At 31.7% G+C, this 16,871-nt stretch overlaps 2 protein-coding genes across 7 annotated transcripts in view; one reads left to right on the top strand and one right to left on the bottom strand.

Annotated features, from left to right (window-relative positions):
• The window catches only part of LOC117170601 (CREB-regulated transcription coactivator 1-like), a 164,035-nt gene that overhangs the window by 49,517 nt on the left and 97,647 nt on the right, over positions 1 to 16,871 (top strand). The window lies entirely within an intron of this gene.
• LOC117170600 (golgin subfamily A member 6-like protein 22) overlaps positions 10,064 to 16,871 on the bottom strand; it is a 125,559-nt gene continuing 118,751 nt past the window's right edge. Inside the window, exon 5 of the transcript XR_004466830.1 lies at positions 10,064 to 10,100. The gene's annotated coding sequence lies outside the window, so the exon portion shown is untranslated. The remainder of the gene's footprint in view (positions 10,101 to 16,871) is intronic.

Here is a 16,871-nt window from a genome sequence, read left to right as displayed (position 1 = left end):
GCTATCTAAGGATGGTACTATAGAACGCCACCTCAAGGTAGGCCTAGTGGCGCCATCTCTTGGTCAGGCCGGAAACTTATCAATCCACCCTCGTATTACATTACACTCTCATGAATGACAATGTAAAAATTTAATTACATTTTTGGACCGCCCTAACACATGTCAGGTTAAAGAGATTATTTCATGGCACCGGGCCTAAAATGTTTACAATTTCGGATTACGAAATTTTTATGCCCCCCCCCCTCCCCCATACACAATAAAAAGAAAAACAACCTTTTTTTAACTGTATCAATAACAGACTTCATGGCAAAAAATTCTCTAAAAACAGTCGTCAAATGTATCCATATTGCTATGTGTCCAAAAAATATAGGCACCTCGATTTTTGTACAGATATTCAGGTAAATCTCAGCAGAAAAAAATTCTAAAAATATGAGATAACATGCATGTTGCAGTTAAAGATTTTGCCAATACTGATACAAAGTTTCAAAATGTTCACATGATTAGAAATTATTTCCTGGCGAATAAAAGGTGAAAATGTACCATAATCATATTATCATTTCCGAATACTCAACTTTGAATAGCTCTAAGTCGCTGAAAATAAATCATGAATATTCGGAAAAAAATGGTTTTGTTGATCCTTTCTATACACAATGGTGAAATTTAGAGCCAAAAATAATCGTTTGTCAATAAGTTGTTAACAAAAACGTAGGGAGGTGTCATCTCCGAAACTATGAAACGTACAGAGATTATTCTTGAAGCAAATTACACATGTCTGACTTCTGAAAGTGTTGCACGTATTTTCAGTGAACAAAAAGTTGCACTTGAATGTTTAAAAAATTATTTTCTTCTGGGGAAAATACAAAAGACTTTACCATAATTGAGGCAATTTATCCCCTTTTTTGCATCAGGACTTAGGGACTGTGTAAACAGCCAGAGGTTGTATTGCACACGTAAGCAGGAGCGCCAGCAAAGTGCCCTGCTAAGAATGCGGTTGCCTCGATTATCATAAAGTCTTTTATATTTTTACAAAAAGAAAATAATTTTTTAAACATCCAGATGCAACTTTTTCTCGTTGTAAATACATACAGCACTGTCAAAAGCCAAAAATGTGTAATTTGCTTCAAGAATCATCTCTACGTTCCTTAGTTTCGGAGGTGGCACCTCCCTGCGTTTTTGTTAACAACTTATTAACAAATAATTATATTTGACTCTAAACTTCACCATTGTGTACAGAAAGAATCAACGAAGCCATATATTTTTTTCAGAATTTTCATGATTTATTTTCAGCGACTTAGAACTATTCAAAGTTGAGTATTCGGAAATGATAATATGATTATGGTACATTTTCACCTTTATTCGACAGGAAATAATTTCTAATAATGTGAACATTTTGAAACTTTGTATCAGTATTGGAAAAACCTTCAACTGCAACATGCATGTTGTCTCATATTTTTAGAATTTTGTTCTGCTGAGATTTTCGTGAAAATCTGTATAAAAATCGAGGTACCTATATTTTTTGGACAGATAGTAGTACATAATTAAATGTTTAAGTGTATTATGTAATAGAATTTTTTATATATTTTAAATATTCCGCCCTTAATATTTGAAACTTTTTATTTGGCTAAAGTCTATTAATTTTTCAGTCGACATCAATTTCGAATGATTAGTTTTGTCCAATTTTGAATTAGGCAATATTTTAAGGCCATGTGACGAGAGCATCACGTGACCAAACCTGGTCCTCAATTTTTCTTTCACAACTTACGTCTAAACGAAATAAGGTATCGTTCTGAAAGTTTGAAAAATGAAAGAGGAGGTAATAAAGTCGATGTCCCTGCTTTGTTCCGGTTCCTTGGTTTTGGAGAAATACGACCGTGCTGTAAAACGACCCTGCAAACAATTTTCAATGTTCTCAATGAGCTAGTTATGAGGTTATAAGGAATAATTTGTTCTTTTTCGCCATTTTTTAGAGCTTTTTGTTGGAAAAAATTCTAGTTTAATAATTTTTGGGTCTATGTGTAGGCATCGGTGAAAGAATAGTCTCCTGACCCCCGCGATCCAGTGCTCTGTCGGATCGCAACGCGACCTTGGCTCTTGACATCGCCGTTGTAGGGCCACAGTCAGCCTCCTGAATTAATTCACTTCCGACGCGAACAAGCCTATTCCATTTCATGATAGTTTACCTTCTATTTTATATAGCATATTAAACGATAAATAGAAGCAGAAAAAAATAAAAGTGGATTTGACCCTGGTCCACTATGTGCAAACGTTACTATACTTTTTTCGAAAAAATTCGAGCCATTCCTTAATTTGGTGTGATAATAAAGGAGGACGTATGTCAGGGAAATCAGGGAAGTCAGGGATTTTGAAAAAATCTTGCGAAAGTCAAGGAATTTCCATGGGAGGCATTTTAAATAACTTTCAGGGATAATAAATTTGAAATTATTTTATTCCGTTTTTAAAAAAGATTATATGATAATAATGTTGCAAGGTTAAAATTATGGTCTTTGAATATTAATGTTCAGGGAAAATTAAAGAATTTTGAAAAAGAAGTTTTGTGGCCACCCTGATACAATATGTTTGTTAGTAATTTATTTGCCTTTATGTATATTTCTGTTTCTTTACTTATTTTTTTCTCCTATCGATTATATTTTTAGTTACCAATTTTATTATTTGTTTGAAAGTTCGTCTTTTGGGATTGAAAATGCAACTATTATTTGCAAAATACGTTTTCTAGGTTAAAAATGTCATCTGTTTTAGTAGAAATTTCATTTTTTTGATAATAATACTGTTAAATAACTGTTTGATAGATAACTAATCTTCTTTAATTGTGAATTTAATTATTTTGTTGAAAATTCGTCTTTTTGGATCCAATAACTACTATCACATTACACCAAGCTCTCACATTCAGTCAAGTGTCGGGGTTTGCCTTCAAATGGCCTTGGACTGTTTTTAGTTGAATTTTCGTATTTTTGATTGAATATTCGACTATTTGGTTGAAAATGATCTGTGCAGGTTGAAAATTGAACTGTTTTGCTTACAAAATCATCATTTTTAGTTGGAATAAATAAATTTAAAAGTTAATCTTACAAATTTACATTTATATAATAAACGACCCAACGCGTGTTTAAAAAAATTACTAATAAATTCCTCGTCATGATGATGACCTACATTGACTTAAAGTATGTGTTCTTTTTCATTTGCACGTATTATTTTTGCATTGTGCTCTTCATTATCATTCATGAAAGAACAAATACAAGTGTTCTTTTTAATTTTGAGACGAATATAATTTCCCTTCTAACATAGATTTTCAATTACAAATTAGAAAGTTGTAAGTCTGACCTTCAAATAAAAATTATTCAATTTCTATCGCTTCGAGCTTGTGATGTAAAAATACTTTCAGTTTTGAATGCCAACGAGTGAAATGGTTAAAGTTTGAAAAAGAAGAAAATTTTATGTGATTATTATATTTGGAAATTGTGTAATTTTGTATAATTCGAATCAAATTAAATTAAACTTATTTTTTTTTAAAATGTAGTCTAACTTTGAAGCTCTTAGAATGAAACTTATCATTTTCAAAGTTTTTGATTTTTGAAGTTCGGTTATAAGTGTTTTATTTTTTTAATGTTATGGATAATGTGGAAATATTTGTTTCAAACTGGGGAATTATGGGAAATTTTCTTTAAATTGTAGTTGCCGCCCTATGAATCAATTGAGCGGTGTTGTTTAGAAAATAAAAAATAGCTCTCTGCAATTAACTTTTGAACATTGTTACATAAATCGGATGGAAATTTTGAGATTCGTTGGGTGTCATAACGGGTTACGTGATCCAAGGTATGATGCACATTTAGAAGCTTATTCCAGGCCAAGTTGTACCGTTTAGCATTACATTGAAGTCTAAGAAACAATGGTTACGCTGGGACTGGATCGTTACAGTGAACCTGCTTTTTCTTTGTAACCGGATAATTTAAATCCACTTCCCTTCTCTACCTTCGAGTTATTCAAGGCTTCATTCAGTGCTCCAAACACTAGTTTTTGTCTTCGAAATATTGAACATTTACTAGATTATTTGGTAAGTGAAGTGGATTTATGAAAGCAATGCATATTCGGGCTTTGTTTACTGTTTTACAATAAGCAAATAAAATAACGAACTGATTTAAAGATATCAAATGTATCTTGACATTTTATAATTTTAATCGCGTGAAATTCTTAGAACAGAAAAATTTCGAAAGAATGCAGGCTGGTGGCTGTAATAGTCAAATTAGTGACAACCTCGACTGGAGATACATATCTTGGTCGCTTGGAGCACTATATTACTGGCTGAATCTATCATTTTATCATTTGGCGTCACTGATATATTCAGTTACGCTGTTTTAGTTGAGCCACTTACTGGTTCACCCAGTCAATGCCGGGAAATCACTGGTTCACCAGTGATAATTATAAATAACGATTAAACCAGTGACAATTTCGCTTGTTCAGTTTAAGAGAATAGGGTTCGAATCCGACTAGGGAAAGTCTTTTCTGTTTGCCACTTCTTGTGGGAGTGTGCCTATTATTTACAATACTAATGGGCAGGGTTGTTAAACAGCCACTTTTTTGTCACTTTTGTTAGAGAATCTTACTATAGTATTTTTCAATATAAAGGCCGCCTTACTGACTTTAATTTATCTCATTTTAGATGTTATGAAAAACGAAATTCTAATTAATCTATGTATTAAATCTAAGAGTAATCTATCTTTGCTTTTCAATATCAGACTTATCTTTTCCCTATTGTCCTCTTTCTAATTTTTTAAATAATTCCCGTTTTGCCCGTATTTTGAAAAAACATAAGCTTTCAATTGGTTTTTGCTTAAATGAGAACTGAAATAATAGAACCCAATAAGAAAATGCAATTATTTTTGATTGAAAGATAATATTTTTTGTTGCAAACTCTACTGTCGATTTTTTTTTTTTGGTTAAAAATTCTTTTTTTTTTTGTAAAAGTTTCAATTTAATTCTAAAAAATTGGTCTTTTTGATTTGGAAATTCAACTGTCTGGTTAAAAATCCTATTATTTTTTGGTTGTGGTTACATATTTCTTCTTGGAAATTTCTACCATTTAATTGAAAATTCAACCGTTTGATAAAAAATGCTACTGTTTTGTTGACACTACGTTTTTAATGCCTGAAAATACAACTAATTTGTTACAAATTAATTTTAATTCGGCAATTTAGTTGATAATTCATATTTAATGGTTAAAAATTAACTTATTTTTTGAGAATTTATTTATTTATGTTTTCAACTTGTTTGTTAAAAATTCATCTTTTCGCGATTAAAAGTAAAAGGTTTTGGAAATGGTTAAAATGTTAAACTGAAAAACTCTTTTGATGATAATTTATCTCTTTTGGTAGGAAATTAATATTTTTTAGTTAAAAATTTATCTTTCTTAGTCGAAAATTCATATCTTTTCTGGTAAAAATATAATATTGTTCGGTTAAATATGCAAGTATTTGGTTGAAAATTTTGAGGGCTCAACTATTTTGTTAAAAATTAATTTCTTTGTTGAAAATTCATAATTTTAGTCGGAAATTCATCATGTATTCTGTCGAAAATTCGTCTTTTATTGATTTTTTCGTCTTTTTAGTTTAAAATTCAACTACTGGCCTAAAGGTTGAACCATTTTGTTAAAAACTAATTTTTATTGAAGATTTATCATTTCACTTGAAAATTCATCTCTGAAAATGTGACTGTTTCGATGAAAAGTCTTCTTGTTTAGTTTCTAATTTAATGTTTTTAATGAAATGTGTAACTGTTCCATTTTTGGTTAAAAATTTACCTTTTTAAGTAGGAAATTCAAATTGTCGGTTGAGAATTCATGTATTTTGTCGAAATTCGTGTTTTTAGTAGAAAATTAATCTTCTTGGTTAAAATAGATCTTTTTGATTAAAAATTCATCTGTTTGTTAAAATAAGAAATGTTTAACTTAAAATGTAAGGAATTTAAAGCGTTTTAAGTTTCATTCAATATTTCACCTACATTCAGTTGATTTAAAAGAATTTAATCCCCTGTTTTCATGGAAAATCATCCAATTTGGCCTGTTTTTAGAAAGTTCCAGGCTGTGAAATCTGAAATATTAATTTAAATTATTTTTGTATTTTCTGGTTTTCTAGTTCCTATTATAAATAATCGAAATAGAAATATGGTCGATAAATGAAATGAATAATGGACCGCAATTTTTTCATTAGAAGTATTCGCATTGAGATTACAGGCTTCTTTTATGTGAACATTAATCACTTTTTAGTTTAAGTTATTCACTTTTTTCAATTACATTAATCTGTGGCAGCCCAGCCAGTAAAACATCAGTTGTTAAAAAAATATAATTACCAAACAAAAAATATTTAGAATATAATATGCAAATAAATAAAAACAAAAAGAGAAATCGTGACTAAATAGTAGCGTCTTTTGATAGCAGAAGGTTTTTACATGTACCGAAATTTCGGTACAACTACGCGTATCTCAGCACAAAAATCCGGCTATTTGTACCGCAATTTCGGTACACGTAGCCACGGCCTTTTTTTATACAAGTTTACTTTGATTAAGTTTTAAGTCGTCCTTGCGTAAGCTCTTGGGTCATAGCGATTGTAAATCCTGAATAAAAGCTCTGCCTTTGTTCATTGCGTATCATTCACATGGATCGAAAACAGCTTTCATTTCACTACTCGTCCTTGTTCGAGATCGATTACCCAATTAAACAAGCTCAGGTTTATTTCAGGAGCTAAATCTAATGCAAGAAATCCTTTACCAAGAGCCATAATTTTAAGGACTTCAATAAAAAAACTTATAAAACGGTCCAGGAGGCTTGCTCTGATAATAGACGACTCTAATGATTTTTTTGTATGAAACAAATCGCAAAACTTGATTCTAATAATGAATTTAAATTTTTAAAGAAGTGCAATATTAAAGTATGGAAACTGTATTGTCTTCATTTTTATAGAATTAAGAAGATAACATTTTTATAAACTTTGTATTTCATCTGCAGTTTAGTACATTGCATTTAATTAATGAAAAAATAATGTTTGTTTAGATAGACTGTTAGATATAACTGAAAGAATGAAGTAAAGTATCTTTTTATACTTAAAACTTGTCTGTCTGACTACATCATTCTATTTCCACTTGAAATACCTTTACCATATTTTGGCAAGGGAAGGCGAAAGTTTGCGAGTGGAAACGGAATGTTTTGATTAGACACATGGTGAACTATAGTAGAAAAGAAAATTTATGTAGGGCATCATCATTTCTAAATTTTATTTTACTCAGTTTTGTAGTTCTTCATGTTTTTGTTCTTCGCTTTCTTTCTTTTCTTGCTGTTGCTATGTTAACTTTTTTTTATTTGCTTTAATTTTTAATTGTCAAACTAACTTGTCTTGAAATTTACTTTTAATCTCAAATTTACCTTTTTTTAGCAGAATTTCGATGACAAATTTACAGAATTGTTTAAATAATTCTAATTTTATCTATTGGGTTTCATTTTAGTGTGAAAATATTTTGGTAGAATTCGATTTGAAGTTTCCAACCAATCTCTTTTTTTATGGATAGGAATTAGTGCAATTTATATAGTCATTTTTTTCAATAATCAGTAATATTCAGCCAATATTTAAAGCATTTTTTTGCATATCTGCAAAATGACTGCAAAAATCTGCTACTACAGCAAATTTTACTGGAAATCAGGAACGTACTTTTGGCTGATAATTATAGTAATAACTGCTCACTAAAACTCCAGTAGCTTTCAACTGTTATACCCGAGGTCGCTGAAGATTCAGTCATTTTGTCGACCACAAAGCCAAATCTGAATCAGTAAAAAAGCGCTATGAAAAATTGCATCCGCTGGGGATTGGAACCTTACATGAACAGCCTAAAACCTAAGCCTATACCGGACGCTCTAGCTAATTACTCTAATGTATCGCTTGGATCCTGTTAACAACATCTCAGCCAAGATTTTACGCTGAAAAGCCAGTGCTAACAGAGGAATTTTTTGACGTCTATTCTTACGTTTTACACATTTTATATGAATAGTTAGGTGAATTTAAAAATGCTCGATGTAAATATTTCGATTTAACTAATTTAAATTTTAATAGTTCATGGATTTATTACTTTTAGATGTATTATAAGTAAAAAATATTCAAAATTCAATTTAATTTTCCAGCTTAAAAAAAGAATCGAATGATTATAGTTCTACTAATTTTCTTGAGTAAAAATCTGAAATTTAACCCGATCCCCGTATCGCTGTTTCATGTGTCACTTTTGAACCATCTACTTTATGATAAAATTATAGAATTTGATATTCGTTAAATCAGAATAATAAACCTAAAATTGCAACAGGCTCGGTTGATGATTACGATTAAAAGTGCAATTTTTAGTTCAAACAAAAAATAAAAACTCACTCCTGAGATATTAAGTTGCTCAATTAGGAGAAAATGAGTTTGAAGAGAAAAAGTTAACCAATTCCAATTAAATCATTCAAGAATTCAATTTTAATACATAATAAAACTTGCTCCCGAAATATAGAGAGGCTGAATAAGAATAAAACATGCTGAAGAAAAAACGTCAAAACTTACTGCAACAAAATTGAGCCACAATGGTTTTTTTTACAATAGGAACATTGAAAGTAACTGTGTCGTCTTTCAGTTTTTACACAGATCATGACAGCGAACATAGTTGAAGTTGAAAATGAGTTCGTAGGGAAATGAGTTGAAAGAAAAGTGAAAGCCTAATTTTTTTCTGTGTTGATTTGCTATAATATTTATTTGGGAAAATTTGCTTTGGTATGATGATCCTGTTAGGTATAGTTTCCTTGGGGTTCAGCCACCCGTGGCGCGGCTTCAGGGCAAGAAACAAAGCGGCTACTGAGCACGTGCTTTGACTGGCGTGCTTGCATACGAAGTATTGATCGCGGAACGCGTGCGGTGGTCCGAAGGTACTCGGTACTCGTCTCGTGTCTCGTTTGTTCATTCTGTTCCGTTCCCGAGCACGTCGATGGCTCCACTTGTACCTACCTAGTCCTTCCTTCCCTTGCAAGAAGGGTTGTTACAGTTTAGGGAATTCTGGAATGTTAGGGAAAACCTGAAAGAGTCAGGCAATTTTCAATAAACTGAAGTTGAAGTTAATTTTATTATTTTCTTGTAAATTCAACTATTTTGTTCAAACGTTATTTTTACATTCTCATCAGAGCAGGTATTAGATTTGTGTTAAAATTGACCTCCCCCTACCCTCTTTTTTGTCAAATGTCGACGTTTTGAGACACTCTGAATCCGAAAAACAGGTTTTTACGACTGTATCTTTCTGCATGAGTATCTGTCTGTAAGTCTGTCTGTATGTCTTTCTGTAAGCACGATATAAATTTTGAAAAAATTAATCTATTTGATTGGCAGTTGGTATACTATTTTAGTATCGAAAACTGAAGCTCAAGTTCATCTCTATACGGTTCAATAAAAAAAAATACCAGAGTTATAGTACTTACAAAATTTCAAAAACAAACGAAAATAAAAATTGTAAGCTAAAGGACGCACGATATGAAAAAGTGAATAAAAGAAAAAAGTTACTTTTTGAAGGCCCTACAAGATTGTCAGAACAACTTTTTACATTTTTTCGAAAAATTGAAAATTCTAATTTTGATGACACTAAAAATATAGAAAAATGAAACATTCATTTTTTGTTCAAACTAAGCATGATACGACTAAAGATGAATTGATAAAACTTGTGCACTCAAAAAGACACCTTTTTTTGTTGGCAATTCAATATAAGTGCACATACAGCGTTATTGACATTTCAGAATACACTTTTATACACAAAAAATCAATTTCCTAATTTAACATTTTTGCCAATTTTGTCGCACTATGGCCAGGCGGGGTCTTTTGGACCCCCTCCCCCCCCCAAAGTCACAACGGGTTCATAACAAAATTATTTTTTTTTACATTCTCATTCGTGAGAGTGTAATGTAATCGTCCAAATTTTTTATCTCTGTATGTATATCTGTCTGTATGTATGGTTACCTGAATGTTGTGGCCACGCTGACATTTGAAGGATTCCTCCAATCGAGTCAACCTTTGATATACTTCTTAAGGTTCCTAAAATAAAAAATTAAGTTCGTTGAGCAGATATTCCCAACCAAAATAAAAAAATTTAGAGCATGTTTAAAATTTTATTTTTAAAATTTTTGTCAAAGTTTCTTATAGATGGGTAGAAAGGCTTGCAAATTGTCCACATGGATTTTTCAATTCAAATGAAAATTATCCTAATGACATTTTTAAATTCGATACAAATTAAAAAAGTGATATGCTTTTCAACATTTTGAACATTTTAAAAAGAAGGAAAACGAATTTTTTTGAATAGGTTGAGAAATATCAATCCAATTTCCACTAGATATAAAATATATGTATTATGAAACTATTCTCATTAAATTTCTTATTAGACAAAAGTTTAAAAAGTTGGGTCATTTTCAAAAGTATTCAATTTTTACTTTTAAGAGATCTGTAAGTTAAAAGCGTCGTTTTTAGTAGATTTGAACAAGATTTACATGTTTTCGATTGAAGTTATAGTATTTATGAGATTTGAAAAAATGTAGTGTTTTATATGATGCGCATTTAAAAAATTTTTTTAAACAATATAATGAAAATACGCACGTTTCAATACCAATACATATTTTGAATTGTAATAATATACATTCATTAAAATGATACATTTTTCATGGTAGCTTAGAATAAAAATTAGTGTAAAATAAGGAGTAAATATTAAAGTAATCATGAAAAATAAAATGTTTACATTATTTTCCAATACAGTCCAACTCCGATAACTTGCCATCCGATAAGTGTACACTCCCCTTAAAATGTCATCACACGTACGGAACGCACACTAATTGGGGGTTTCCCACTACGTGTGCTATTTTGCTCATGATTTGCGCCCATGAAAGTTATCGGAGTTGGACTGTATCAGAATAAGCTGCACCAGCCCGATGTACAGAAATAAATATAATATACATTTGGTTTAATATTGTTGCACATAGTGTGGGAAAGTTCACCTTTTATACAAAATCGAGTGCGAAGCACGAGATGCGTGATGAGAATGTCTTCGTTAAAGCCGAAGGAGTTTTAATAAAAGAGAATTCACGATCACCAAATTACAGTTGTCGATTTGTTGACCTCTAATTTTAAAAGGCCTTTGCATAAATGTGAAAATGTGAAGCGCGAGAACCAACAGTCGCGCGTCCTAGGCGCGTTCAAACTTGTGAGCGAAAAAAAAAATGGCGTGAGATAAATATATTATCGAGCGCGAATTGCGAAAACCAACAGTCGCGCGGCCTTCGCGCGCTCAAACTTGCAAGCTAAGAGAAAAACAGAAAAAACTTTTTTGGTTCAAAATCCAACTGTTCGGTTGAAAATTAATCTGTTTTTTTAGGATTCAACTTTTTTTTATTGAAAATTTATCTTTTATGGTAGAGTATAAATCTTCTTTGACTAATTCATCGTTTAGGTTAATATATAATTGCTTTGCTTGAAAATTTAACTATTTTGTTCAGACTTTGTCTAGTCGTCCCGAAAAACTGGTGGAGTTGGAAAAGGCGATAGATTAGTCGTCACAAAAATTCGAGCCTTTTGTTTGGTAAACATTTGTTTCTTTATTTTTTTTTTTTTAGAAATTAATTTGTTTTAGATAAAAATTCATCTTTTTGTTTGAAAAATTAAGTATTTAAAAAAAGTGATCTATTTTGTTGAAAATGTTTTAAGTTTCTTTTTATACCTGAAAGAAAAAATTTTTTAATTTATCACAGGGTAAATGAAAATTTGGCTAGGGAAAAGTCAGGAAAAGTTAGGGAATTCCGGAATTGAGATTTTGTAGTAACCCTGTAATTGTTCTACCCTCTGCAGCTTGCAAAGTCTGCAGTCCGTGCAGCTAATAGCCCCACAGTCCCCCGAACTTTCTGTACATGTTCCATTTTCTATGCTCCATTTTCTGTGTGTGCTCGGCGCAACAACGTTAATTTCGCTTGCGAATTATCGCGAATTACTACTACGCGATGTGATATAAATTAGTTCACTAGGGAAACAGAAAATTCTAGAACGCGACCACTTATTGCTTATACAGGGCTGCGTCAGAGTAACTTAAGTCAGTTTTAGTCGCTTTTTCAAGTCATTGTTCAGTCACTTTTTTAGGGTTTCGTAGCACTGGAAAGAAACTTCTCTATAATTGTGGATGGGTGTCAATCCGTCCTTCGTACCGTATTCCAAGAAGCATAAGTGAGGTTAGAGGAAGTAGGGAAGATAAGTGTAAATGAGGAGAGGGTAAGTGAGAGGAAATAAAGGGATGGGAAATGATAGGAAATGAGAGTTCGAGGGAATTGTGAAAAATGAGGGTGTAATGTGAGGAGAGGGGAAGTAGGTAAAGTGATGGGAAATGGGGGGGTATAGAAAATCATGGAAAATTAGGGTGGGGAAATATAATGAGTGAAGGGAAATAAGGATTGGGAAAGTTGTTGAAATGAGAAGGGTAGGTAAAGTAGAGGAAATTATGGGGGATGAGGGTTAGGGAAAAAAGGGAAATATGTGTAGAGGAAGTAGGAAAAGTTAGGAAAGGGAAGTGAGGTGAAGTAAATGGAGAGGAAATGGCGGCAGGCGAGTGAAGGAAATGATTGAAAATGAGGGTGGGGAAGTAGGTGAAATATGAAAAATAATTGTTGGGGAAGTGAGGGGTGCGGAGGTAAGTGAAATTAGGAGAAATAAGGGGTGAGGAAGTATTTGAAGCAGGGAAAATGAAGGAATGGAAAGTAGTAGCCATTGTCTTATTGTAAAAATAAATATTAAAATATCAAATTTTACAATCAAAAGTTTCTCTGTGTGAGCTCTTCTCATTTAACTTTTTCCTTTTTTGGGTAGAAAATGTATCTTTTTGGTGGAAAATTCAACTGTTTTATTAAAAATTTGTCGTTTTGGTAGAAAATTTATATTTTTGGTTGAAAGTTCATCTATTTGTTGAAATTGGAATATTTTTACTTAAAAGGTCAGGAATTTAAAGCGTTTCATATTAAATTCAATATGTTACCTATTAATTAATTTTATTCAAAAGAATGTACACCCCTATTAGTCCTCTATTTTCTTCAAAAATCATTCTGTTTGTCTTGTGTTTTTAGAGCATGTCAGGGTGCGATTTCTGCAATATTAAAATTATGTTAATTGATAATTTTCTGGTTGTCCAGTTCCTTTCGTAAAGCATTGAAATACAAATATGACAGTTAAATATAATAAATTACAATTTTTCTGAATATTATTTATAAAATTTAATCTAGTAATACGATGACCTTGGTTTTCAGCCGATAAATTAAATGTGTAATGGAATTGACATTTTTGAGTAAAAAAGTGTATCTATTGACATAACAGACCCCTTTTTATGTGAACAGTAGTCACTTTTAGTCCATTTTTAACTTAAATTAGTCACTTTTACTCTTTTTTCAACTACATTAGTTTGCGGCAGTCCTGATTATACTCACTTCTCTGCTCTGAAAATTTATGGACCTGATTTCACCCAATTGATAACACCAGAATCACCATTTACTTCCTTCCAATAAATTTTTATTCCTCCCACATAAATTTCAATCTCGCTCAAATTCATTTTCATTTTCTTTGGAATTCTAGTAAATCTTCACTGGGAACTAATCAAAATTTAGTAGATCGTAAATAGTTTTTGAACATTCATTTCGTGCTATTATTTTCCCCTCTTTATTTATCAGTTAGACAATATTGCGAATAATTTTTCAGATTCTCTTATAGAAATTTCCTTTCTGTAAAGACGCAATAGTAGAGATAACAATTAATTACTTATATTGGGCTCCTAAATTACTTGTACCTTTTTCTAGGCTTATTGCTTCGCAGCACGAAAAATCTTTTAATTTGTCCCCGTAGTAATTGATTGTTTTAAGGCAGCTTTTCATGTGGCAAAAATATTTCGTCTTGACTATGTAAATAGCCATTTTTAATTGTTCAACATTTTGGTAGACAGTAAAAACTGCAGTGTGTTTTCACTGTGTACATTTTTCCTAAGATATTGTTTTTTGCTTTTTCGACTGTTAAAAGATAATATAATAATAATTTTGTATATACAATAATATTTTAAGATTTTATTATTAATTTTAGTTTGATTTAGATGATTTTGACTCTTTATTTTATTCTACTCGAAGTTTGTTTTCCTGGTCAGAGAAACGAGGGTGTCCTCAAGATGGATCGGAAATGATTAACCTCTAGCGAAGTAATATCCCCTCTAATTCTCTGCAATAATTCCTTCATTACTTGTAAAAGAAGGCATTTATATCATTGGTCGTAACCATTAATAATAATTACTACTTATAAAAAACGTCAAATTTTAATTTTTTTCAAAAATCTGAATAACTGGAAATAATTAACATTTTTAATGTTCACAGTATTTTCTAATTTATTCAGATTTTTTTCGAGTTTTATCTTTATTCAGTAATATAATTTTATAAATTTCAGATATTGCCTTCAACTTGGGCTTATTTTAAATTTTCTTAATTAAAAATGGTTGTTATTGAAGATTCCCCTTTGAAATTACAAAATGCACAAATCTAAGAATGTAACTGAAATTGAGTATTCAGTTTTATAATATTTATGAACCCTCCCAAATTTTAAAAATCATTAAATAAAGTTTTGATACCGATGCTTAAGGCTTCCAATATCGCGAATCAGTAAGACTGTTGCGGATTTTAAATCCCAATGTAGTAAAGCGAAATATAATCATTACAAAAAAATGTCGCTATTCTTCCATGTATATTGGCCAGTTCTATAAAATCTTTACTTAACACTCGATGATACTCGAAATGAGAAGGAAACAGTCTAAAAATGAAGAATTTCACCTAGATTCTCAAAATGAGTATGTGAAGCTCATATTTTTATTTTTTATTTTATTAGTTAGGGTAACAGGGCAGCGCCAAACAGTTAACAGTCCCTGATTTTTTTAAAGTTAATGGCATGTTGAATTTATCCATTTTTTCTCATTCCGAGTTCTATATTATTTTATATAATATTTCTACAAGTATTATTCACATGGAAAAAGCAATGATTTGGTAATTTAATTATTTCTAACAAGCTGTATTTCATCGGCTTTGTTCCTCACCTGAGGGCAAAGCCGACTGCAGCTTCTTATGCAGATCAAAACATTTAAAGGTAAGAAAATGTCATGGTTTGCTTCTGTGATATTTTATGAACTGGAAAAATGATCTTAAAATATATCCAACAAGAAGAATAAGTTATTTTGAATAAAAATAGAGGTAGCTGTAATTTGACCTCTTATTCGTTGGTATTCTGCTACAAACGGACTTTACGCAATGTTTCTACCGCACCAATAAAAGAAACCTGCATACCGACCGGATTAATAATAACAACATTTAATAGTTTCTTCCCATGGACATAGGAAACAAGGGACTAGGTATGCCATTGCGAGGGTGATGCAATGAGGGGGGATGTCCGCCACCTTTTGATGTCCCGCGACAAACATGGCAGCGCCCACATGTTTATATTTTCATGCACAGTTTTTCGACAAAAATGCTCGTGTGCATAATCAAATGGCACATCGTAAGATGGCGGCTCTCCCCACTCATGAAATTTTTCCCCCTCCCGTGGATTCAACCCCGCTCGTCCAAGTTAGGATGGCATGCCTAGTCCCGTGTTTCCTATGTCTATGTTTCTTCCATGTAGCCCACAAGATAAGTTGCTATTCTACATTGCCGATCATTTATCGACGAAACTTGTGACACGTGTATCACCTAAGCACTTGTAAATATTATTTTCGTCGGGCCTGTCCTCCTGACCAGGCCTCACTTATTTATGAGATTTAATATATTTTTGACTTGTATTACGTCTAAGTAATATAATTAGAATGTGTGATATTGTTTTATCTATCAAGATATCAAGTTTTTATACAGTAAGTATGGTCATTAAAGTTGAAAACTTTATATTTCTGTCAGCGAAACTTCCATTTTTTCATGGTAAAAGTGTTTTCTGTATAATTTTTCTTTTGCAACGTCAGTTTTCAAGATTTTAGTAAGTAACACTATCTCTCTGATAAAATAGATTCATTTGATGCAAAGTAGGACTAAAATTGTTAAATAATTGCCATGCTATAAGAAAAATCACCTTTGCCCTACTGGTTGGCGCTGCCCCCCCCCCTTACCCTAAATTTTTATAGTCGCATCAACTGCCAGGGTCATTAGCGACTGTACTGTAGGGTTGATTATGAACTGTAGGGTATCTATGGGGTAGTGTACCAAGGGACAGAAGCGAAGCTCTCAGAAAGTACGTCCAGCCTCGCTTTCTGCTTTGGGAATCGAATCCGCGCCAAGGCTGCAGTGATGGAACATAGGAAAATCACTATACTATCTGAGCCACGATGACTCCCTAAGCTCATTTTTGTTCCAACTAAAAACTACATTTATTTTTGCATACTTTTGAGCATTGGCGTTTTTCTCTTTACAGCTTACAGATATGCATAATATTTTCTTTGCATGTGTAATTCTGAGGTTTGAAACGAACGAAATATTTTAGAACTTCAAGCTCATGCTTTCCCAAACAAACACGTATTTACTTGTTTATAACAAATTTTTTTCATAACGGTCGACCGTCATGAAAACAAAAGAAAGATAAGAAATATATTTAACGCAAAGTTGCTACTTTTTAAATCTCGAATGACGTCACAGAAGAAAACTGATATTCTTGATTACAAATTTAAATAGTTATGGGTGATTGCCAAAAAGTTAACCATTTAGACAATGAGGCTTTCAAAAATAAAATAATTTCCAAACTGCCTAAAATAAATATACATACATACATGCAAACATA

The sequence above is a fragment of the Belonocnema kinseyi genome, chromosome 4 (genome assembly GCF_010883055.1).
Source record: "Belonocnema kinseyi isolate 2016_QV_RU_SX_M_011 chromosome 4, B_treatae_v1, whole genome shotgun sequence".
NCBI lineage: Eukaryota > Metazoa > Arthropoda > Insecta > Hymenoptera > Cynipidae > Belonocnema > Belonocnema kinseyi.
This window is presented reverse-complemented; position numbering and strand designations above follow the sequence as displayed.